The following is a 20,318-nucleotide window of genomic DNA, read 5'->3' on the forward strand; positions in this document are numbered from 1 at the left end:
TGCCGCTGGGTAGCCTTCCATCATTTATTCACCTGCTGGAGGACAGTGGGGTGTTTTCAGCTTCGGGAGGTTATGAACAAAGCTGCAATAAACATCCCCATACAGCTTTTTGTGTGCACAGAGGTTTTCATTTCTCTTGTGCAAACAATTCGGCGCTTGTTTTCCTGCTGTAGACGTACTGAGTTCCTGCTGTGTTCCAAGAGCATTCTAAAAGTTCTCGTGGGATAAAACTCAAGTAAACCTCGCACCAACCCAAAAGTGTCGTTATCTGTTGTTATTCCGATGTTAAGAATGGGAAAACTGAGAGATTACGTAATTTACCCAAGGCCACAGCTGGGAAGCAAGGAGCCAGACTGGAGCGAGCTCGCCCGCACACCATGCGCGCCATGCCCATTCTCGCTTCACCCTCGCAACTACCAGGTGAGGCAGACGGTACTGCCCCGATTCTGTAGGTGAGAGGACCAAGCTCGGGGGTGAAGTAACTGGTTCATAATTACACGGTATGTGCTGGAGCTCAGGTTCACCCCACGCTCAGATTTGCCTCAATTAGTATCAAATTAGTTCCCTTCCACGTGTAACTTCTCTCTAATGACTACTTCATTCTTAACTGTTCCTTATCTGCCTTCAGGTGTGTTGACCTTGTCTCTCTCATATGTGTTCCTATGTCATATGCCTGTGTCTCCTAGCACTAACTGCACTATATTATATAGTAAATACTTAATAAATGCTGAATGATTGACGAACAATGCAATTAATATGTTCCTCTCCTTCCTGCTGTTTGAGTTCTGAGGGTTTTCCACCCACATCTTACAATTTTTTAAAAAACCAATCTCAGGGAAATGAAATATCTTGCTTCTCTACAGTGGAACTTGCAAAACCACACACACACACACACACACACACACACACTTCTGTCTCAGGCTCCTCTCAATCTGGCTAAGAGAGGAAACATAGTCTACCCCTCCCTGCCCGAGGGCCTTGCATCACTGGTTAAGGGGAAGGTGGGGGGCCAGCTTTGTGCAGATAATTCCCCTTCCTGGGCCTTCAGCAACTCCACTATGACATCTATATCTGCTGTCGTCTCCCAGCCAGTGGTTGAGCAAGCAGCTGGGAAGACTGGCTTCTAGCTTCAGCTTTATGTGGTTATTCTAACGGTCAGACTTCCAGTGGTCAGATGTGCCTTCCCTAGATCTAACCCCATGTTTTACCTTTCTGTGGAGATGCAACCAGGCAAGTCCAGCTCTGCCTACAAACATTCAGTTCAGCACCTATTGACGTCCGACACTGAATGAGACATTAAACGTGGTTTCTGCCCTCAGAGAGTCACATCTAGCTGAAGAGATAAGACTGGGAAAATTAAAGGACACAGTCCACTCCAGCAGAAGACTGAATGTTGAAGACTCAGAAATGGAGTTCTCTGGCAGATCTACTATGAGTCCCCTGGGATGGTGTAGACTTTTCTAGGTGCACATGATTTGATTTGGACACTCCAAGCAGAGCCCTCCATGGCTCAGCCCTGCCTGCCTTTCCATGCTTTGCTTTTGCCACTCACTTTTCATTCAGCAAGCATAGATTGAACAAAACACGAATTTGAAAAGATATATGCACCCCTACGTTCACTGCAGCATTATTAACAATAACCAACATTTGGAAGCAACCTAAATGGCCATCAGTAGATGACTGGACATAGAAGGTGTGGTACAGCTATACAATGGACTATGAGTTGGCCATAAAAAAGAATGAAATCTTATAATTTGCGACAGCATGAATGGACCTAGAGGATATTATGCTAAGTGAAATAAGTCAGACAGAGTAAAACAAATACCATACAATTTCACTTATTTGTGGCATCTAAAAAAAATAAATGAACAAACAAAACAAACAGATTCATAGAAACAGAGCAACTGACGGTTGGGGGCTGGGTGAAAAAGGTGAAGGGATTAAGAATCACGAATTGGGCAGTTAAAAATAGTCGCGGGGATGTAAAGTACAGCATAGGGACTAGAGTCCATAATACTGTGATAACCATGTATGGGTGGTGCCAGGTGGGTACTAGACTTATCAGGGGATCACTTCATAAGTTATATAAATGTCTAACCACTGTACTGTACACCTGAAACTAATATAATATTGAATGTCAACTGTAAGTGAAAATAAAAATTTTAAAAACACACAGATCGAATACGTCCCCTGTGCCAGGCACTGTGCTGCCACTGCAGGTAACTTGGTGCGCGGGAGAGCAAAGGGGAGGAGGGGAGATGAGCCTGGGGCCAGATCGTGAGCAACATCATAATATCATGAGCAGAGCTAAGAAGCTTGGGCTTCGTCCTGAGGGAGAGGGAGAGAAAGCCACTCCCCAGCTTGTGCTTTAAGCTACAATTTAGTGTTCCCCACACACATCAAACTTCCCCATTTCCATGCCTGGGATCATGCTGTTCCCACTGCCTGAATGCCAATTCCTCCCACTCTTCCTCTTTCCTCCACTTATTTAATTCCACTGGTTTTGTGAGGCACTGTCCACGCGTCGTAGGACGCCACGCTCCAGCAGCACCTGTGCTGACCCCTTTCACGACACTCATCACACTGTATGGAAATGGGCTATATATCTTGTCTTCCATCAGATGCTTAGCTCCATGCCTAACTGATGTCCATATCCCCTGCTCTAACAACATATGGGCCTGGAGCAAACAGTTGCTTGGTTTAAAAAAAAGTTACTGAACTATTGAAGTAATTAATGATGAACAGTAATACCAGGGAGAAGAGACTGGAAATAGGTAGCTATTGAAAGAGAGGAGGGAGATCTGATCAGGGAAAACTCCAGAGGACACGTGGGGAAGCTGTTCTCTCTTCACCTGAGCCCCGCCTCTGAGCCACCCATGGCTCCTGATCCCTTAAAGCACTTTGACCAGGGACAGGCTCACACTGCACAACCAAGAAAGGCTAGCTCTTCTTATTAGCAGAGATCTGCAAACCTGTCACAAAATCTTCTCCTAATTCTAGAAATGTTACCTCTTCCTTTCGGTTAAGAGTTTGGTTCCATTTCTGGACCCTGATTTAAAAGATGGACTGTTTGGGACAGTGGCTCCCAGCCTGGAAGGTAAGGAACTTGCCCATAAGAGCATTTAATAGAAATACCAGCAGACAGAAGCCTGGGCTTCTTCACTGAGCCTCTCCAACAGTCTGAGGATGTGTTCAGAGCCGTTCTCACCATTCTCTCTACAGCCGGGTGCCTTGAGTGAGGCTCTTGAGGATCAGGGAGCCTGGGGATAGGGAATCAGCCACTTCTGCCCGTTGCTCTCCAAATCCTGCAGGTGGCAGCTGGACACAAGGCTGAACATCTGAGGACCAAACTCAGCAACTAAGGGGCGGACCCCTGGCATTTCCAGCTTAGGAGCTCCCAGTGGCTGCCTGCAGAGGACCGAGAGGCCAAAGGGAGGTGAATGGAGCCCCCAGACCCCAGCTGTCCAGTACAGTAGCCACTAGCAGTCTGCCTGTTGACATTTCCATTTGAATTCATTAAAATAGAATACAATGAAAAATTCATCTCTTTGATTGAACTAGCCACATTTCAAGTGCTCAGCAGCCAAGTGGGGCTACTGTAGGACAGGAATGAAACAATCATCAGAGCGGTCCGCGGAGGGCGCTGCCTGAGACAATGAGCTCCATCCGCAGCCCCAAGTGCACCACCACCCAGACCCCAGACGGAACTCACCCCTAGAGAACGCCCATTCAGAAGGCCCCAAAGCACGGTCTCTCGAAGCAGACCTCTCCTCTCCTTCTTGGGAAATAATTATATCTCCTCCACGCTTGATGAGACTTGGGGCTTAGGGCTCCAGGTGAAACTGGGTGTGAAATGGGGCAACACCTCGTTCTCTGGCTAAAAGAGCACTTGGAGGCGTTTTGAGGGCCAGCTGCAGGTGCCGCCTCGCCCTGCTCCTTCGGGCCTCAGTGCCTTGGCATCGGCCCTCACCTCTGACCCGCTGCTCCTGCCTTCACCTCTACTCATCAAACAGCGGCCCAGTGCCAGAGCTGGGGGCCCTTCCCCTCAGCCCCCACTTCTGCTGCTGCCCTGGCCGCTGGGACTCTGCCAGGGAGTTGTGGTGGGTGTGGGAGCACATTGGGCCCTTGCTGTACTGCCTGGGTGGATACACACCCCCTAGAGTAAGATCACTCTGAGGCCTCTTCTAGACTGTCTCCCAGAGTCCCCTAGGGGATTGAGTTTTGGTGACTGCCCCCCAGGGGCAATGGACTGGTAGGACACCCTTCACTGGCTTCCTCCGTGCCCCTGTCATTCTCCCGCCACCCCACCCGCAGCCCCCTGCTTCCCTGGGCTACACCATTTCCCACATGGTTCTACAGCTGGTGCGAGTGCGTCTCTCGGTGACTCTGGGAGCTCCCGTCTTCTTCATCTGGGGCCCAGAGTGGGTGTCGGTCAGTCTCCTGAACGCTGTGTGGATGCTGGCACATTCCTGGCCACCACTTCTCTGTTCTATGGCTTCCCGCACACACTCCTTTGACCCTTTATCTCATCTGGGTATTTTTAGTTCATCTATTAGACTTGTAAGTCGTTACACAATCACATGGCTGACTTTTTACTGCTCTATCAGAGCCTTTAAAGCAGTCACCTCCAAAACTTTATCTACTCTTTTCCCACTCTGCATTCTGAAGGAAGCTTCAGGTTATCCTACAGTGATGCTGTCCTGTTCCCTTGAATACTCCTGAGGGTGACAAATCTTTGCCTTGTTAGGCTGGGTGGAATTTTTGGAAACTGCTAACAGTCAACAGCTTTGGATTCAAAGCTGGTGACTAAAGTGGGTGATGAAGCTGGGTCATTCTGGGGACAAAAGCGAGGATGTGTTCGAGAACCAGTGAGCCTGAGATTCTTCCATAGTCTGAAGTTATCCCTGGGGACAGGTCAAAGGAGCCCCGATGGAAGCAGACAGCACCATCTGAACACGGCTCTCCCCCCACGTGGCTGTCGTTAAAGGGCCCGTACAGCACTGGATGAGCAAGTTCTGCTCGTTCGTTTCTGCTGTGGTTCTCATTCTTTAAAATCCCTTGAGAATCCGATGAACGCTCTGGAAAACTGCTCATGAGGTCATATTCTGCATATAGTTTCAGGGGGTCGCTGGGCCAATCCAAGGACCCCAGGTAAGAACTTCTGTCTGGAACGAACACACTAACTGGGCTGAAGGCACTGGAGAGCCACAGGACAGCTTTCTTGGTTTCTGCCACACACCCCACAATGAGTCCAGCCGGAGCTAGGATGCAACAGAATCTCCAGAAACAGTACGTGAAGGACTCTACCATCGTCTCCACTCTGAGGTTCCCTTTGGGGGAGCGATTCCTGCCGCGGGCTTGTCCCCGCAGCGCCCCCACCTAGCTGGGCAGCGCAGCCTGAGGGCGGTGAGGTTCCCAGAATGGCTGTTTCAACCTCCACAAGGTTCTTGCTTGGGAAGGCGGGAAAGAGCCATGTTGCTTCCATTAGGTGGGGGGTGGGGGACACACGACCATGACGACCACCACCGGACACAGGAATGACTTAATTTTGGGTGCGCCAGGGCCTGGCCAGACCAGATTCCCTCGGTTCCTGCACCCTCTCCCCTCGGTGCCCCCCTTCCCATACTTGTGGGAGTGCTCTGAGCAGCCCCCAAGGGCACAGGGGTGGGAGCAACGGCTTTGAGGCCTCGCGGCCACAAGAGGGACCCATTTGTTCTGAAAGGACAAGGCGTCTGGCTGGAATCGTGACTCCCGCCTTCATCCAACACCCACGCAGGCTCCCAGTCCTGTCGGGTGCTGACTGCGGAGTGGGGACGGAGCATGGGGTGCAGGGCCGGGCCCCCAGGGCCGCCGGCTGAGGCAGGCTCTCCCCAGCACCTGCTTCTCCCCAGGCGGGCGCAAAGGGCCCAGGGCCCAGGACCGCATCTTCTGGGCCCGCATGGCCGCTCCAAGGCCTCGGAGCTCTCAGGCCTTGTGTAAGGTGTGCTCCATCCCCTCTTCTTTTCTTTAAAGCAAAAGCAGCCCCAGTTAAAAGGGGAACATGAGAAAATCCAGACAGGCAAAGGGCACCTGAAACCAGGCCATCTCAGAGACATAGGGGTCCGTCCTGCCCTGCACCCTCACAGACTAAGCTCCTCAGGCCTTTAGGCAGAACGGGGTGCCCTGGTGTTTGTGGGGCGTCGCAGCAGTTTGTGTGGAGCTGGGAGACGCCTCCAGGGCGCTGGGTCACAGGCGCAGGAAGGAGAAGCGAAGGGAAGGGCGGGAGGGAAGGGGGCCCTCTGCGCAGCAGGTGCTCACGGGCCCTCCGCACATGCTAAGGGGGATCGCTCCCGCTTTAAGGCTGGAGAAGCTGGGCCACAGAGAGAGCGAGTCACTCCCCCCGGGTCAGGGCCCCGGGCGGGAAGCCAGGACGGTCCTGCTCCAGAAGCCGACGCGGGCCCCACCCCAGGCCCCCAGGGGTCTGCGCTCGGGCTCGGAGAACGCGCCCCCCCGACGGCCCGGCCCCCGCGCCCCTGCGGCCCCCGCGCCCCTGCGGCCCCCGCGGCGCGCAGCCCCGGCCACGGCCCCGCCCTGAGCAGCCCCGGGGGCCCGCGAGCGGACGGTGCGGGGCAGGGACGGGCGCGCGGGGAGGCTGCGGCGAGGCCTCGCTCTGGGGGGGACGCTGCCTTCGGGGGGCCCACGGAGGCCCCGGCCCCCTTCTCTGGGGCGCCCCCTGCCGCCCTTCCTCGGGGGCAGGCAGCTGGGGGAGCAGGCGCCCCGCCCCGCCCCCGCTCAGGACGCCGCTTCCCAGACTCGGCCCCGGGCGCAGGGCGACGCCTCCCCGGTTGCCGGGCAACGGCGCGGGCGCGCGGCCGCGGGACTTGGGCAGCGGGGCCCTCGGCGTCCGAGCCGCTCCCCCGCCCTTCCGAGGCCGCGGAGCCCGCTGGGCCCCATTCCGCGGCGAGGGGCCCCTTTGTCGGGTCAGGGTGCAGAGGAGGGGGAGCCAGGCCGACTGGTCACCATGCCAACGTGGAACTGCCCGCATCCCGGGCGGGCCGGGCGGGCCGGGCCGTCAGGCGGCCGCAGCCGCGGGAGCCGCTGCCCCCCGGGTCGCGGTCCAGGGGCCCTGCTGTTGGCACAGCCACGGCCTCAGGCCCCGGGTGGGAGGGGCCTCTGCGGCGCCCTGCTCGGCACGCTGTGCTCCGCGGCTGCGGGGTTCAGCCGAGCTCGGCTCAGGCTTCCTCGGGCCCACCCTGAATTTTCAGCCTGCGGGCTGGTCCCGCCACCCGGCCTGAGGGGGCCCGTCCCTCACCTCGCGCCCCTTCCTTCAGCAGCATCCACCGAGGCCGACTCGGGGCCTTCCCGCAACTTCCATGGTCCTGAAACTCCTCACAGGAGAAGCTGTTACTCAAAAAGATAAACGGCCCAAGGTGCTCAAAATATTGTCAGAGGCAGGATTCAATCTCAAGCCTGCTGGCTCCAACATCGCTGTTTACAGTCAAGAAGCAATTGTGTTCTCCCCACACTGACAATACCTTGACAGCTCTGTGCACAATAAGTAGATTGTTTATGGACTAAAAATAAAGCCATTGCAAGGAATGTAAGGGCAGGAAGTCTTGAGCATAGTAGTCCTTAAGAAGTATACAATAGATGATGGGTGGGGGCGTGGGTGGGTGGACGGGTGGACGGACACGATCAGGGCAACTTCTCAGTGTCAAGGCCTATAACCTAGAAGACAGCCATTCACTCGCTCGCCCACTCGTTCATTTGTACATTCAGTAAACAAGTACTGAGGACTTCGCGCTGGGCACCATGCTGGGCACAGGGGATAGGATAAAACAAGATAGACACCTGGTTCCCTGTCTGTTGAGAAAGGCAGGCAAGGAAACGGCCCGCCCCAGCGCAGGGCGGCGAGCGCCCTGACGGCGAGCCCAGGCTGACCTCAGTGGCATTTCTTATCTTCTCAATGCCTGAGTCACAGATGCTCTGAACTGAAACAGACACCAGTGCAGTTTGTACCCGCTTCGGTCATTTCGGGCGTGTATCACCGTCCCCGTTTTTGCCGTATCTATATACCCCCTGCTGTGATGTCTTTAAACTGACTCACCTATTGCGCTCTTAAAAGATTTATGTAAGATGGAAACTTTACACCACTACCAGACGTGGAAGGTCAACACCGTGGGTAAAATCAATTCACTGTAATCAGAACAATGCTGTTAAGGTCAGGGGCGATAATGGTGCTGGCGTGGTTAAAGGGGACGTTCGGTGAGGTATTAAAAACACGGGCACCAAGTGTTTCCTTCTCTTGACTTAAAAGGCTTGAGAGAGAATTAAAAGGGGAGGAACTGTTCTTGGTGGGCGACTTAATGTTAGTTAGGGGTGCCGTGCCCCTAAGAGTGGATCGGTGAACCACTGAACGTCGTCATCTGTGCCATGCACACAGTTTATGCCCCCATTTTATCAAGCCCTGATGAGCCCTAGCCCTGTCCCGCCTCGCGCAGGTTACTATGTTCCCATGTCCTCGTGAAGAGCCATGAGGACTAAAGGAGAGGTGAGGGCTTCTGAGTGACTCTCCCAGTCCTCTGGGGCAATGCCAGGGGTCAAGCATGGCACCCCCCCCACCTGCCGCCTCCAGGTCTGCAATGTTTGGTCTGTTCCCTCTGGTGCCTCCACACAGTCAGCCAGTCTCCCCCTGGAGAGGGGAGCCCCGAGGGCAGAGATTTCCCCCTTCCTTTCTTCCTTCCTCCACGCAAAGCTCAGCAGGGCCTCAGCCACTGCAGTGACTCACTGGCCTTCTCCCGGATTCTGCAGCTGATTGGCTTTTGACATTTTCCTTTCCAAGCACTTATGAGAGACAAAACAAAAGGACTAGCATTAAGCACAGAGGAAGTAGGATCTGAATCTCCAAGTCTCTCCTCCTCCCCAGCACACACACCCGTTGCCAGTGCCTGAGCGTCTACCATTAGTACTCCATTCCTTTGCATTGAAGAATTATTCCAGTTAAAATAAAAAACTATTTAAGAAGGCAATTTGCTTACCATGCATTCTGATTCCATTTATATCAAATGTCCAGAATAGGCAAATATAGAGAGACAGAAAGTAGATTAGTGGTTTCCTAGGGCCAGAGGTGATGGGGATTTGGGGATGATAGCTGAAGTAATGGGGTTGGTTTGTTTTTAACAAGTGTTCTATAATTGATTGTAGTGATAGCTGCACAACTATGTGAATATACTAAAAATCATTGAAGTGTACAATTTAAATGGGTGAATTGTAGGGTGTGTGAATTATATCAATAAAGGAGAGAGAGAGAGAGAGATCACATGGAATGAAGTGGTTTTTTAAGATGTGGCTTTGAATAAATGGCAAACGCCATAGCACAGCTGATAGTCATCAAGCACATAAGGACTATGTGGTAGGCTGACTGCTTCTAACCATCCAGGAGAATTTAAAGAAATAGAACAGCAAGCTCAGGGCTTTAAATTTATCACTCAAGATACAGTCAGAGAACCAAGGACTTCCTATAACTGTCCTAAGAGAATATGTTATGGTTGCCTTAAAATAATAACATGTCTTAGAGCTAGTAAGTTGATGTAGCCAAAAATCAAGGAGAGATTCTTAGCGTGTAGGTAGCTGATGGACAAAATAGATCAAATTCACAGCCTCATCAGATTTCTTAAGTTAGGGCAATAATGAGGAAAGACCAGGGGCCCCCAAATTAGAATGCTGATACTTAAGAGAACCCAGTTCAACCTGAAGACCCTGGACCTCAAAACACCACCAGTCTTTCATCCAAAAACTTAGGGAGCTAGGTACATTGGAATGGACTTATCATGTGTGACTGGCAAGCTGATGCCTTAACCATACCCCCTGAGAGGGGCCAAAGGACTCTCCTATCATCCAGATATAGAGAAATACAGTGGTGAGGAGGGAGCACCAGCACCCTTCATAAGTGCCATAGTTACAGTCCTCTAGTGCTAGGGATGACGACAGAAGTTACTGCTGTTGAAGTGTGTTCCTGGGTGTTAATGGGGACAATGAAATCCTGGCATTGGCTATGTAGTAACACTTAATGGACATAAGCAAAGTGGACATAGAAGGCAGCAGGGCCAGAGTGATCATCAGAATAGACTAACACCCAGGGATCTTTGGTGATGGCTAACTGAAAATGAAAACCAAGGACTAAAATATGTGGAGCATGGCATTAAGGTCCCACTTGATCTGTGGAATTTTTTTTTCTTAAAAAACGAGAGAGCTTGCCCGGCCGGGTGTGGCTCAGCAGTAGAGCACTGACCTAGGATCCAGGAGATCGAGGTTTGATTCCTGGTCAGAGCACACGCCCAGGTTGCGGGCTCAATCCCCAGCTGGGGGCTTGCAGGAGGCAGCCAATCAATGACTCATCATTGATGTTTCTATCTCTCTCCCTCCCTCTCCCTTCCTCTCTCTGATATCATTAAAGCCATATTTTAAAAAATAATAATTAAATAAATAAATAAAAACGAGAGATCTAGAGATCTGACAAATAAAGTCTCAGGACATCAGAGGTCATAAGTTTTCACTAAATTCCCAGACCTAAGTTCGGTGAATAGGAAAAAGGTGTACTCTGCACCAAGGATGTTGCAAATTTATGCTGGAAACCTTCCTCCCAATTTTCCCCCAAGGAAACTGTGGTTATTCAGTAGAGTGGGTGTTCACTGGTAGATGAGAAAAACCAGACTTTTGATGGCTTATTACTGGTTCTGAGATAATGCTTATTTCTGGTCGTGGGTTGAGTGGGGATTAACCGGAGTCAGGAGATGAACAGAGTTTGGACCCAAACCATTTCACAGTGAGCCAAACAGAGTCATATCCACCTTGTCGTTAAGTCTCTAGGTCCTGAATCTATACTTGGAATACATATGCTCGGCAACCTGCCTGACCTATGGATGAAGCGCTGTCATGGTAGGAAGGATCAAGTAAAAACTCCTGGTGAGTTTCTAACGAAAAGTAAACCAAAATCGATGCCACGTTTCTAGGAGAACCACAATCAGCGCGGTCACAGAAGGCTTGAAAAATGCGAGCTTGGGGACGCAGAGGTGTGCTGGAATCAGCGGGCCCTGAGAATTGCCATCACTAGCCACAGAGCCGGTGTAAGATTGTTAACATGACCTCGCAGCTTCCTCTTCAGTGACGTCACCTTGGTAGCTGGAAATGGGCCACGGTGAGGGCAATTTAAACCATGGAAATCAGCAGACGCTACCAATTAGGAATTTTTTTCCCCTTCGAAGAGCCAGGTTACCAGCACAGCACTGTTGACCCTTATGACACCTCCTTTAATTTCCCTCCTTGGCTTGGGCAGGTGTATCCCGGACTTGGAGGAGGATGGCAGATTATGCGAAAGCAATCGGACTGTGATGTCAATGCAGCTGCGGTTCTGGACCTGGCCTGTTTGCTGTGCCGTGTAAACAGAGCCTCTGATGCCTCCTGTGGATGGATGGACGACGGACAGATGGATGGATGGATGGTGAGTGCATGTTATTCACAGTAGCTAAGATATGGAAACAACCTAAATGTCTGTCTATGGATGAATGAATAAAGAAAATATTATGTGTGTGTGTATACACACACAATGCAATGCTATCTAGCCATTTAAAAAGAAGGAAATCCTGCCATTTGTGACAATATGGATGACCCTGGAGGGCATTATGCTAAGTGAAATAAGCCAGACACAGAAAGACAAATGCCTCATGATCTCACTTATATGTGGGCTCTAAAATAATCAAACCCATAGAAGCAAAGAGTAGAATGTCCCTTGCCTGGAGGAGGGGTGGGGGAGGGGGTAAATGAGGAGATGTTGGTCAAACGATACAAAGTTTCATTTATGCAAAATGAATAAGCTCTGGAGGTCTACTGTACAGCATGGTGACTACAGTTAACAATACTATATCGTATACTTGAAATTTATTAAGAGTGTGTAAATATTAGGTGTTCTCACACAGAAAAAAAAGGGAAGGAAGGATAGGTAAGTTACTTATCTTGACTGTGGTGTCATTTCACAATATATACATATCTCAAAACATCACCTTGTATATATACCTTGAATAAATACAACTCTTATTTGTCATTTATACCTTAATAAAGTTGAAAAAATATTATTAACAAGGCTAAGGTAAATTGCTTCCAGTCTCATATTGACCGATTAACAGACTGTTAATGGAACCGAATTGACCCATAACCTGTATTATTGATCATGCATTATTATTGGGTGTACTGCACAACCTCCTTCTCTTGGGTGGACTGTAAATAAATTTGGATACTAAAGTTCTTTGAGATTAATATAGCTAAAATGTATATGCTGCTATACTGATCGGGACTTCTATGTCCGCTGTAAAATGAAAACAGTAACTCCTATATATGTCCAACTCACAAATGAAGTGATAATCAAATGAAACTGTGTATGTAAAGGAGCACTATAAACCTTGGTGTCACTTCCTCAAACGAGGAATGTTCTCTCATGTTCCACGCCTTATCAGCATCCCAGTGATGCCCTCAGAGAAACTTGTAGCTATTTTGCCAAGGATTTATCTTAGTTTCTACCTACATATTCATATTTGTGACTATGTGATTAATGTCTTTCTCCCCCACTAGATTAAAAACTCCATGAGAATTGGAGGTTTATCTGTTTAGCCCACCAGTGACTCCCCAGCCCCTAGTGGAGTGCATGGCATTCAGCAGAAACTCGATGATCATTTCTTTAAATAAATGAACAAACTGAGTTTTACTTCCTGACGCACTGCAATAAGACCAGTTTATCTGGATGAAGGGAATCCTCACCATCAGAGAATTCATGTCATAAGTCTCATCCAACCAGATCTTGGTGATGGCTTTGAGCTTCTATTAACCTCAGGTTACAGTTTCAGCTTTATATCATTTATTCAATTATTGTATTGGTCAGGGTCTGAGCAAGTGGGTGGCACTCTCAGATGGGATAATTGAGGGTTTAATAAAGGGGCTGGTTAATAGTTCGGGCAGGGTTAAAGAAGGTCAGCAAGAAATGGAGCTAGCCCACTGGGGATCTGGTACCACCGCAAGCCCTGCCGGGGCAAAGGGAGGGACAAACACCAGAATCTGGAGGGTGGTGCTAGAGCAGATCACCACCTGACAAGAGCTATGGTCTTTAGAAGCAGGATGCAGCCAGGTGATGGTGACTCAGCTGGGAGGAAGCCACAAAATAAATGTCCCAACTTGATTCTCCTTCCACCTTCCAGTCTCCTGCTGGTTGACTCTTGTTGGCTGAACCTAATAGAAGCCAAGGGGGCCTGAGAGCCCACTGAAACATAAAGATAGGTCTCAAGGCATAATTGCAAATGGGTGGAGAGAGGACCTAAAGAGAAAATAAAGATACCCAGCCCAAATTTGAGCCCACGTAAAGTTAACTGAGGATGTCTTTGATTTTTCTATTTTTTACTAATGGCAGGCCGGCTCTCCACAATATCCAGTTGTCATTGCAGATGGACATTTCCCCTCCCTCTTTCTCTCAAATTTCAGTTTTAAGTTATGTTGGTCAGGTGGGAGAGTTTCCTGCCAAGCACCATTGTCACGGTCCCCTTCAGATGTACCCTGTCCTTGGTCAAAGTCCGCCTGTATAATGTCAGCCATAGTTCAGAAGACCCCGGCCTGAGCTTGAGCACTAGGGGAGCACTGCCCAGGGCTGCTTTGGCTGCCAGAGTTACTGGCAGGAACACGAGAGATGCAAATTACAGGCAGGAATACGAGAGATGCAAATACATTTTGGGCTCCCACCTCCGGCTCTGCAACCCCTGCGGCTTCCCGGGGCTTCCAAGTTACACGGTTCCATTGGCCAGTAATCACTGTCCAGTCCCAGGTCGTCTCCCTCAGGCCCAAAGTGTGCAGCCAACTGGATGCGTCCACCTCGGGGAAGTCCCCTAGATACCCGCAAGCATCCCCTTCCAACGCCGGAATCCTGGGGTTCAAAGGGTCTGTCCCCTCATCTCTGTCTCAATATCTGGCTCCACAGTGCCACACCCAAGCCACCTGACCTTTCTCTCACCTGACCTCTGTGCTCGGGCCTTTGGCCTCAGACCAAGACCTCGACTTGAAGCCCTCTTGCTGCAGAAACTTCTGGCCAGCGTGGCCATAGGCTGAGCGCGCCCCCCTGCCCGAGTTTTATCATTTTCTTTCATAAAGGTCTTACAGACGAGACGGCTAAGCTCTCGGTTGTCCTTGAGTAACCCAGGCCACCTCTCCCCTCATTTCTGGAGCCTGATCTCCTCCACGTTCCTGGGTGGCAGCTGCTCTTCTGCTTTCAGAGGGAGAGAGTGTCCATCTCCCCCATGTGCTTGCCCAGGGGGTCCGCGCAGAGCAGGGTGCAGGACCCAGGTCTTCTCGCCCCCGGCCAGCAGAGGCTGGGACCAGTGATCAGGAGCCTGGGTGTCCGGGAGGCGCGCCCATGGCAGGTGGCCCCTGCCAGCAGCTGTCCTGCAGGACTAGTGTAGGAGGGGGTCTCAAAACAGGGGGCGCCGTGGCCCAGGTTGAGGTTTGGGGGTTCGGGGGAATGTGGGGGTGAGGGGCAGGTAAGGGTGGCTGCCCAGCTCTTCCCCTGAACCGGGGACACCCGGCGGCCCCCCCCAACACCCCGCCCTCCTGCCCGCTGGGGTTCCCGCCCTGCCACTGGGGTGACTTTTCCCCTCCCCCTCGACATCTTTCAAACATTAAAAAGAAAAAGCCAAACCCCGAACTCCGAACAATAAAAAGCAAAGGCAGGAGGGGGACTAACGGGATAAAAGCTCTCAAGCCCAGCCCGGGACAGCAGCTCCGACGCGCTCCGGGGCCCCGAGGGGTTAACCCTCCGCTGCCCGCGGGAGCCCCCGCCCCGGTCCCGCCCCCTCCAGCCGAGCGGGGCGCGTGCGGCCTCGGGGCGGGCTCCGCACACGCGGCTTTAGTTCTGTTTCTGCCAAACCTGCGGGAGCCCGTCTGCAGCCCCCACCCGCCCCACCCGCGAGCCTTTTGTCTCTGCGCCTCCCTAGTAAAGAACCCCCCTGGGGAGCTGAGCCCTGGGCCGCGTCCTTTGGGGGCCTGGGCGGAGGCCTCTGCGCCCCCCCTTTCCTGCACAGACCCCTCCACCAGCGGGACGTCCCCGGGCTCCGCGCCGCTCACCGCAGCTCCTGCTGTGCGGGCGGGAAGCCGGGGACAAAGGACCGGCCGGTGCAGGCCACACCCAGGCTCCTCCGAGGAGGAGAGGGCAGGGGAGCCCCTTAGAGCCCCCATCTTCTGGAGCGAGCGCCAAGCCCAGTCACCGCCCCATTAACACGGCAGTTTTCTCCATTTGTAAACAAAAGGGAATTCGGGTTGAGGTTCCCGAACCCCGGGACGGGCTGTGAGATCACAGGACCTGCGATTATGCAGCCGGCTAGCTGTCCCTAGTGAAATCTGGTTTGAAGACGTTCATACCCCCTCACCCCATGCCAAAGGCACCCCCAGGGGGGCTCACACAGCAGCCAGGAGCCAGTTGCTCCTGGAATTGCAGGGAACCCCCAGGGAGGGATGGGGGGGCCCAGATGGAGCCACACTCGGGATGGGGAGAAGGGCGAACTCCTGGGACTGTGAACAGAAACACTGTGGAAAGCAACCTTGCTCGGGCCTGACTGGGGCTGAAACTGTTATCCTTTAAGACGTGGGCCTGGAACAGCGTGTCTGCCCAAGTCCCTCTAGTAGATGGAGAGGGAGACCTGGAGGAGAGAAATACATTAGACACCAGGAGTTTATTTCAGAGGTTCTGCCAGGGTGTAAAGCACAAAAAACCACATTTATTTATTCTTTCAAAATGTATTGACTGCACTGTAGTCATCCATCCTAGAGATCCATCAGCGGTAAGGACAGACGGCAGCCCCTGTCCTCCGGAATGCTCGCCTAGTGCGAGAGACTACAGACCAAGGATCTAGCTTCCAGCCCTCATTTTCAGCCCTGACCTCCTGCTCAGCTTCCATGTCTGTAAAGTGATACCCTTTACTGCCTTACAGAGTACTGGGAAGAGAAAAGAGCTGGAAGTTTAATTTGAACTAAAATATATAAATTTGCCTATTGTTTAAATTAAAGCACAGCAGAACCATATACACCCCAAAGAATTGAAAGCAGGACGCCAACAGATACTTGTGCACCAATATTCACAGCAGCACTATTCACCACAGCAAAAGGTGGAAGCAAACCAAGTGTCCATCAGCAGATGGATGGGAGAAACAAATGTAATATTCCTACAATGGAATATTACTCGGCCACGAAAAGGAACGAAATTCCGGTACATGCTATGACATGGATGAACGGTGAAGACACTATGCTAAATAAGTCAGACACAAAAGGACAATTTTGTGTCATTCCTCTTATATGAAGTTCCTAGAATAGGCAAATTGATGGAAACACAAAGTAGAGTGGAGGTTACCAGGGGCTGAGGGGGAGGGGAAAATGGGGAGTCATTGTTCAATGGACACGGAGTTTGTTTGGAATGAAAAAGTTCTGGAAATAGAGAGTGGTGATGGTTGTACAACAACATGATAATTGTTATGTAATGTGTATTTTAGCACAAAAAAATTCAAATATATTTGTGATATTATGATGCATAGTAAGACATATATATTCAGTCTATGGAATTTCCTAAATTTTAAGAGGAATAAAGGTAAAAGGAGCATCTTTTGCTATTTTGAACAAGCCCCTAGAAACCACACCTGAGGTTGTTAATGAGGTGACTTTTGGGATGCCCCTCAGGATGGGAGTTGGTTGACAGGGGAACCGATCTTGTGATGAGAGGGTTGGAACTTTCAGCCCCTGACCTGACCTCCTAGGAGAGGAGAGGGGCTGCAGGCTGAGTTAATCACCAGTGGCCAATGGTTTAATCAATTGTGGCTAAGCAATAAAACCTCTATTAAAAACATACACACAATACTGTGTGGTTCTGGGAGCTTCTAGGTTTCTGAACATGTGGAGGTGCTGGAAGATTGAGTGCCTGAATTGGGCATGGAAATTCCACATCCCTTCCCACATCCCTTGCCCTATGCATCTCTTCCATCTGGCTATTCTGAGTTATATCTCTTTATAATAGACCAATTATCTGGTAAGTAAACTGTTTTCCTGGGCTCCGTGAGCCATTCTAGAAAAGTATCAAACCCAAGGAGGGTTTAATTTACAGCCAGAAGGTGAGAAGCACACGTAACAACCTGGGACTTGTGACTGACATCTAAAAGGGGGAGGACAGTCTTATGGGACTGAGCCCTTATCCTGTGGGGTTGTACTAACTATAGGCAGTTATTGGTAGAATTGAGTTGAACTGAGGGACACCCAGCTGATGTCTGGACAGTTGGAGAGTTCCTTGGTGGGGGAAAAACCCCACATATTTGGTGTAAGAAGTACTCAGTGAATGGTAAGTAAAGGAAACAAGTGTTTTCCTTTGAATATTTAAACTTCTAGGGGAAGTTGGTGAAGGGGAAAGCGCTTGATGAGTGATTTTCCTTGCACTACTTTTCATGTGTGTCCATGTAAACACAGGATAATAGTGAATAAAGCTACACAGAGTGTTCTAATCCTACTGCTGGTCTCACTTTTTGCAGCTCTGTGATGAGCCGGATTATTTTTTCAGTATATTTCTCAACCCCAGTGATGTTGAACTTGGCCTTGTGGCTTGTTTTAGCCAAATGAATGTGGAGGGGCTAATAGCCAGTGAGTTCTCAGCCAAGGACTAACCTAATACAAGGTTTAATTAATAGGTCAGGAATCACCTATTTGTTCCTGCTTAGCAGCATTAGGGGAAAGGGGGGTTGTCACCTAGGCATCTTGGCCAAGAGATGTCCCTCTTTTAATAACTAAAACAGGATAGAAACTGTTAGAAGAAGAGGGTAGAAATGAGGTCTTTATTGACCAAGCTCACCAGGACAGAGAAGCTGAGTTGCTGAGACCTAGGTCGTCATCAGAACCATCTAGAGACATTCCCTAAACAGCTCCATGAACACAGGCTAGAATTTTAGAAGACTTGACACCTACAGTGGTCACTCTGGTAGCCTTCAGCCCCCATGCGTAGCCACCACTGTCTAGTCTCTAAGGCATCAAGTGTTCTATGGCAATCTGCTGATTTTTTGGTGTTTTGCAGTATTTATGGAGGACAAGAATTTTTAGGTAACTTGGGTCCATTATCTTTGGGAAGACATATAACAATAAATCAGTGTCCTTCCCCCAGTGACAATCCTTGAAATGGGGCTTGGAGCAAGCCCCCCCAAAAAAGATTCCCACCTGGGAGAGCAAGGCCGACAAAGAAAGCTACCTACCCTACACTATGCAAACAAAGAGGAAGAGGTGTTGAATGGGCGGTGGCTGGCATGTCTGAACGCACCAACCAGCTTTATGCCTCCATAACTGGCCCATGAGGCTGCAGGAATAGCCTCCCTGCCTTGTCTGCCCACCGGGCCCTAGTTTGAATCCAGTTTTGCCATCAGCTCAAGCCTCACCAACTCTGGGAGGCTGGGGTAGGTTGTATTATTTGACAAGATATTTACTGTCCTTCCCCACTGGCCTGACCCTGTGGAAAGATTATACTTCCTGGCCCATTTATGACCAACTTAATCCCATGACTTGCTTCAGCCAATGACTTGCATTACATAACTCTGCCATCTCTATTTTCCCTCTGTCATTGAGACCAGCCAGTTCTACAGAGGGACTGCTCCTTCATCTTTGGTTCCAGAATGATGAGAGCATGAAGTGGAACCACAGACCTGTGGTGGACGTTGCTTGTTTTAACTGCTTGAGGTGTTGGGGTCACTGGTTACTGCAGCATAATGTAGCCCAAGCTGACTGACAGAGTCCCCAGGGTAGATTCCAGTTATACCTCCTGTTCTATCAATTATTTCAATCATTCTCTGTCTTCTCAGTGGACCCCAAACTCCCACCATCAAAGCCCATGTCATTTTAACTGAGTTTCCCCACCACCTTGCACAAGGCATTGGACACAGTGAGCCCTCACACACCATGAATGAATAAATAAATGGTCAAAGGATCCTAATGCTCTGTACTGTCCTTTCCTCCCCCAGGAGTACAGCCCTCTCGCGAGGCCCTTTCCACGTTTGTACATAAATCCCTGTCTTCAAGGTAATACCAGGTGACAAAATCAACTCTAATCAAAGAACAAGCTGCTGCCAAACTGTATGAAATTGCTGTCCTGAGTAACAGGAATTTTGAGGAGTCTGGCCTGGAAGGTAGAGGCTTGCTGAAGGATGTCTTCAAGTTTCTAATGCGAAGGGCAACCAGATCGAACACATCCAGTAGGCTGTAGCACAGGAGGGACCAGGGAAAACGGAATCACTTGCTTGGACTTCTCCTTTGGTGCAAGAGTCTATGCAGGTCAAGCTCTTAGACAGTGGCTATCACTGCAGCCAGCAATGATCACGCCCAGCTCAGGTCCAGCCCTGTTGCCTCTCACCGGGTGAGAGGGCCTCGGGGCTGCATCCAGCTCTGGGAGGACCAAAACAGCTCTCCCACAGTCCCTCCCCCAGAGTGAGCCCACACCCTCTAGTGCAGGGTGTTACTAACAGAAGGGCGCCTAGTGTGATTTCTGAGTACCTCTTGCTTTTCATAATATTTATTTTCTCACCCTACCTCTCTCCGTGTGTCCAAAACACACCGCCTTATCTTGGGCCCTACGTCAGAAGCACTGCATCCTACAGGAGCGAGCCCAGGGCCAGGCCTTGCTGCCCAGTTACCAGGGGCAGCAATTGCGTCTTCTGAGTGCTGAGCGGAACCAAACCATAATATTTACCCCCGGGGGCGGACACACGTGCTGATCAACGCCAGGAAGGTGGAAAGGAGCTGGTGTTTTGGCTCCATCTTCTGCAGAGTTCCTGTTTGTTTTTCCACTGCCCTGTTCCAAGAGGGTGGACACGGAAGGGGCCCTGTGGACAGTCTGTGTGTTGCCCCTCTGCCCTCACCGTTCCCCTCTGCCACCAGCACCCATGTGGACTCTAGAGGTGGAGTGTGTGTGCCCAGAGGAAGTGATGGGCGCTTTCAATGTCCTCCGGGGCCAACCAGGTGCAGGATGGAGACACAACATAGTGTCCTCTAGTGTGGTTGGGGACACAGGGGCTGGATCTGGGAATGACCTGGCACGGGAGGTCAGGGTCACTGTGGGTGGAGGTAGGCATGCGAGGTGGCTCGGCATGTCCCAGCGTGGGCATGCACAAGGGGCAACGCCAGCAGCTACTCCGCGGCCCCCGTCCCCGCCCCCGCCCCGGCGCACGCTGCGGAATTCTGCCAGCACGAAGCAGAGTCACGAGCAGAACCCGAGCGGCGGAGCGGGCAGGACATCGTCA

Source organism: Miniopterus natalensis, chromosome 11 (assembly GCF_054644295.1).
Source record: "Miniopterus natalensis isolate mMinNat1 chromosome 11, mMinNat1.hap1, whole genome shotgun sequence".
Lineage (NCBI taxonomy): Eukaryota > Metazoa > Chordata > Mammalia > Chiroptera > Miniopteridae > Miniopterus > Miniopterus natalensis.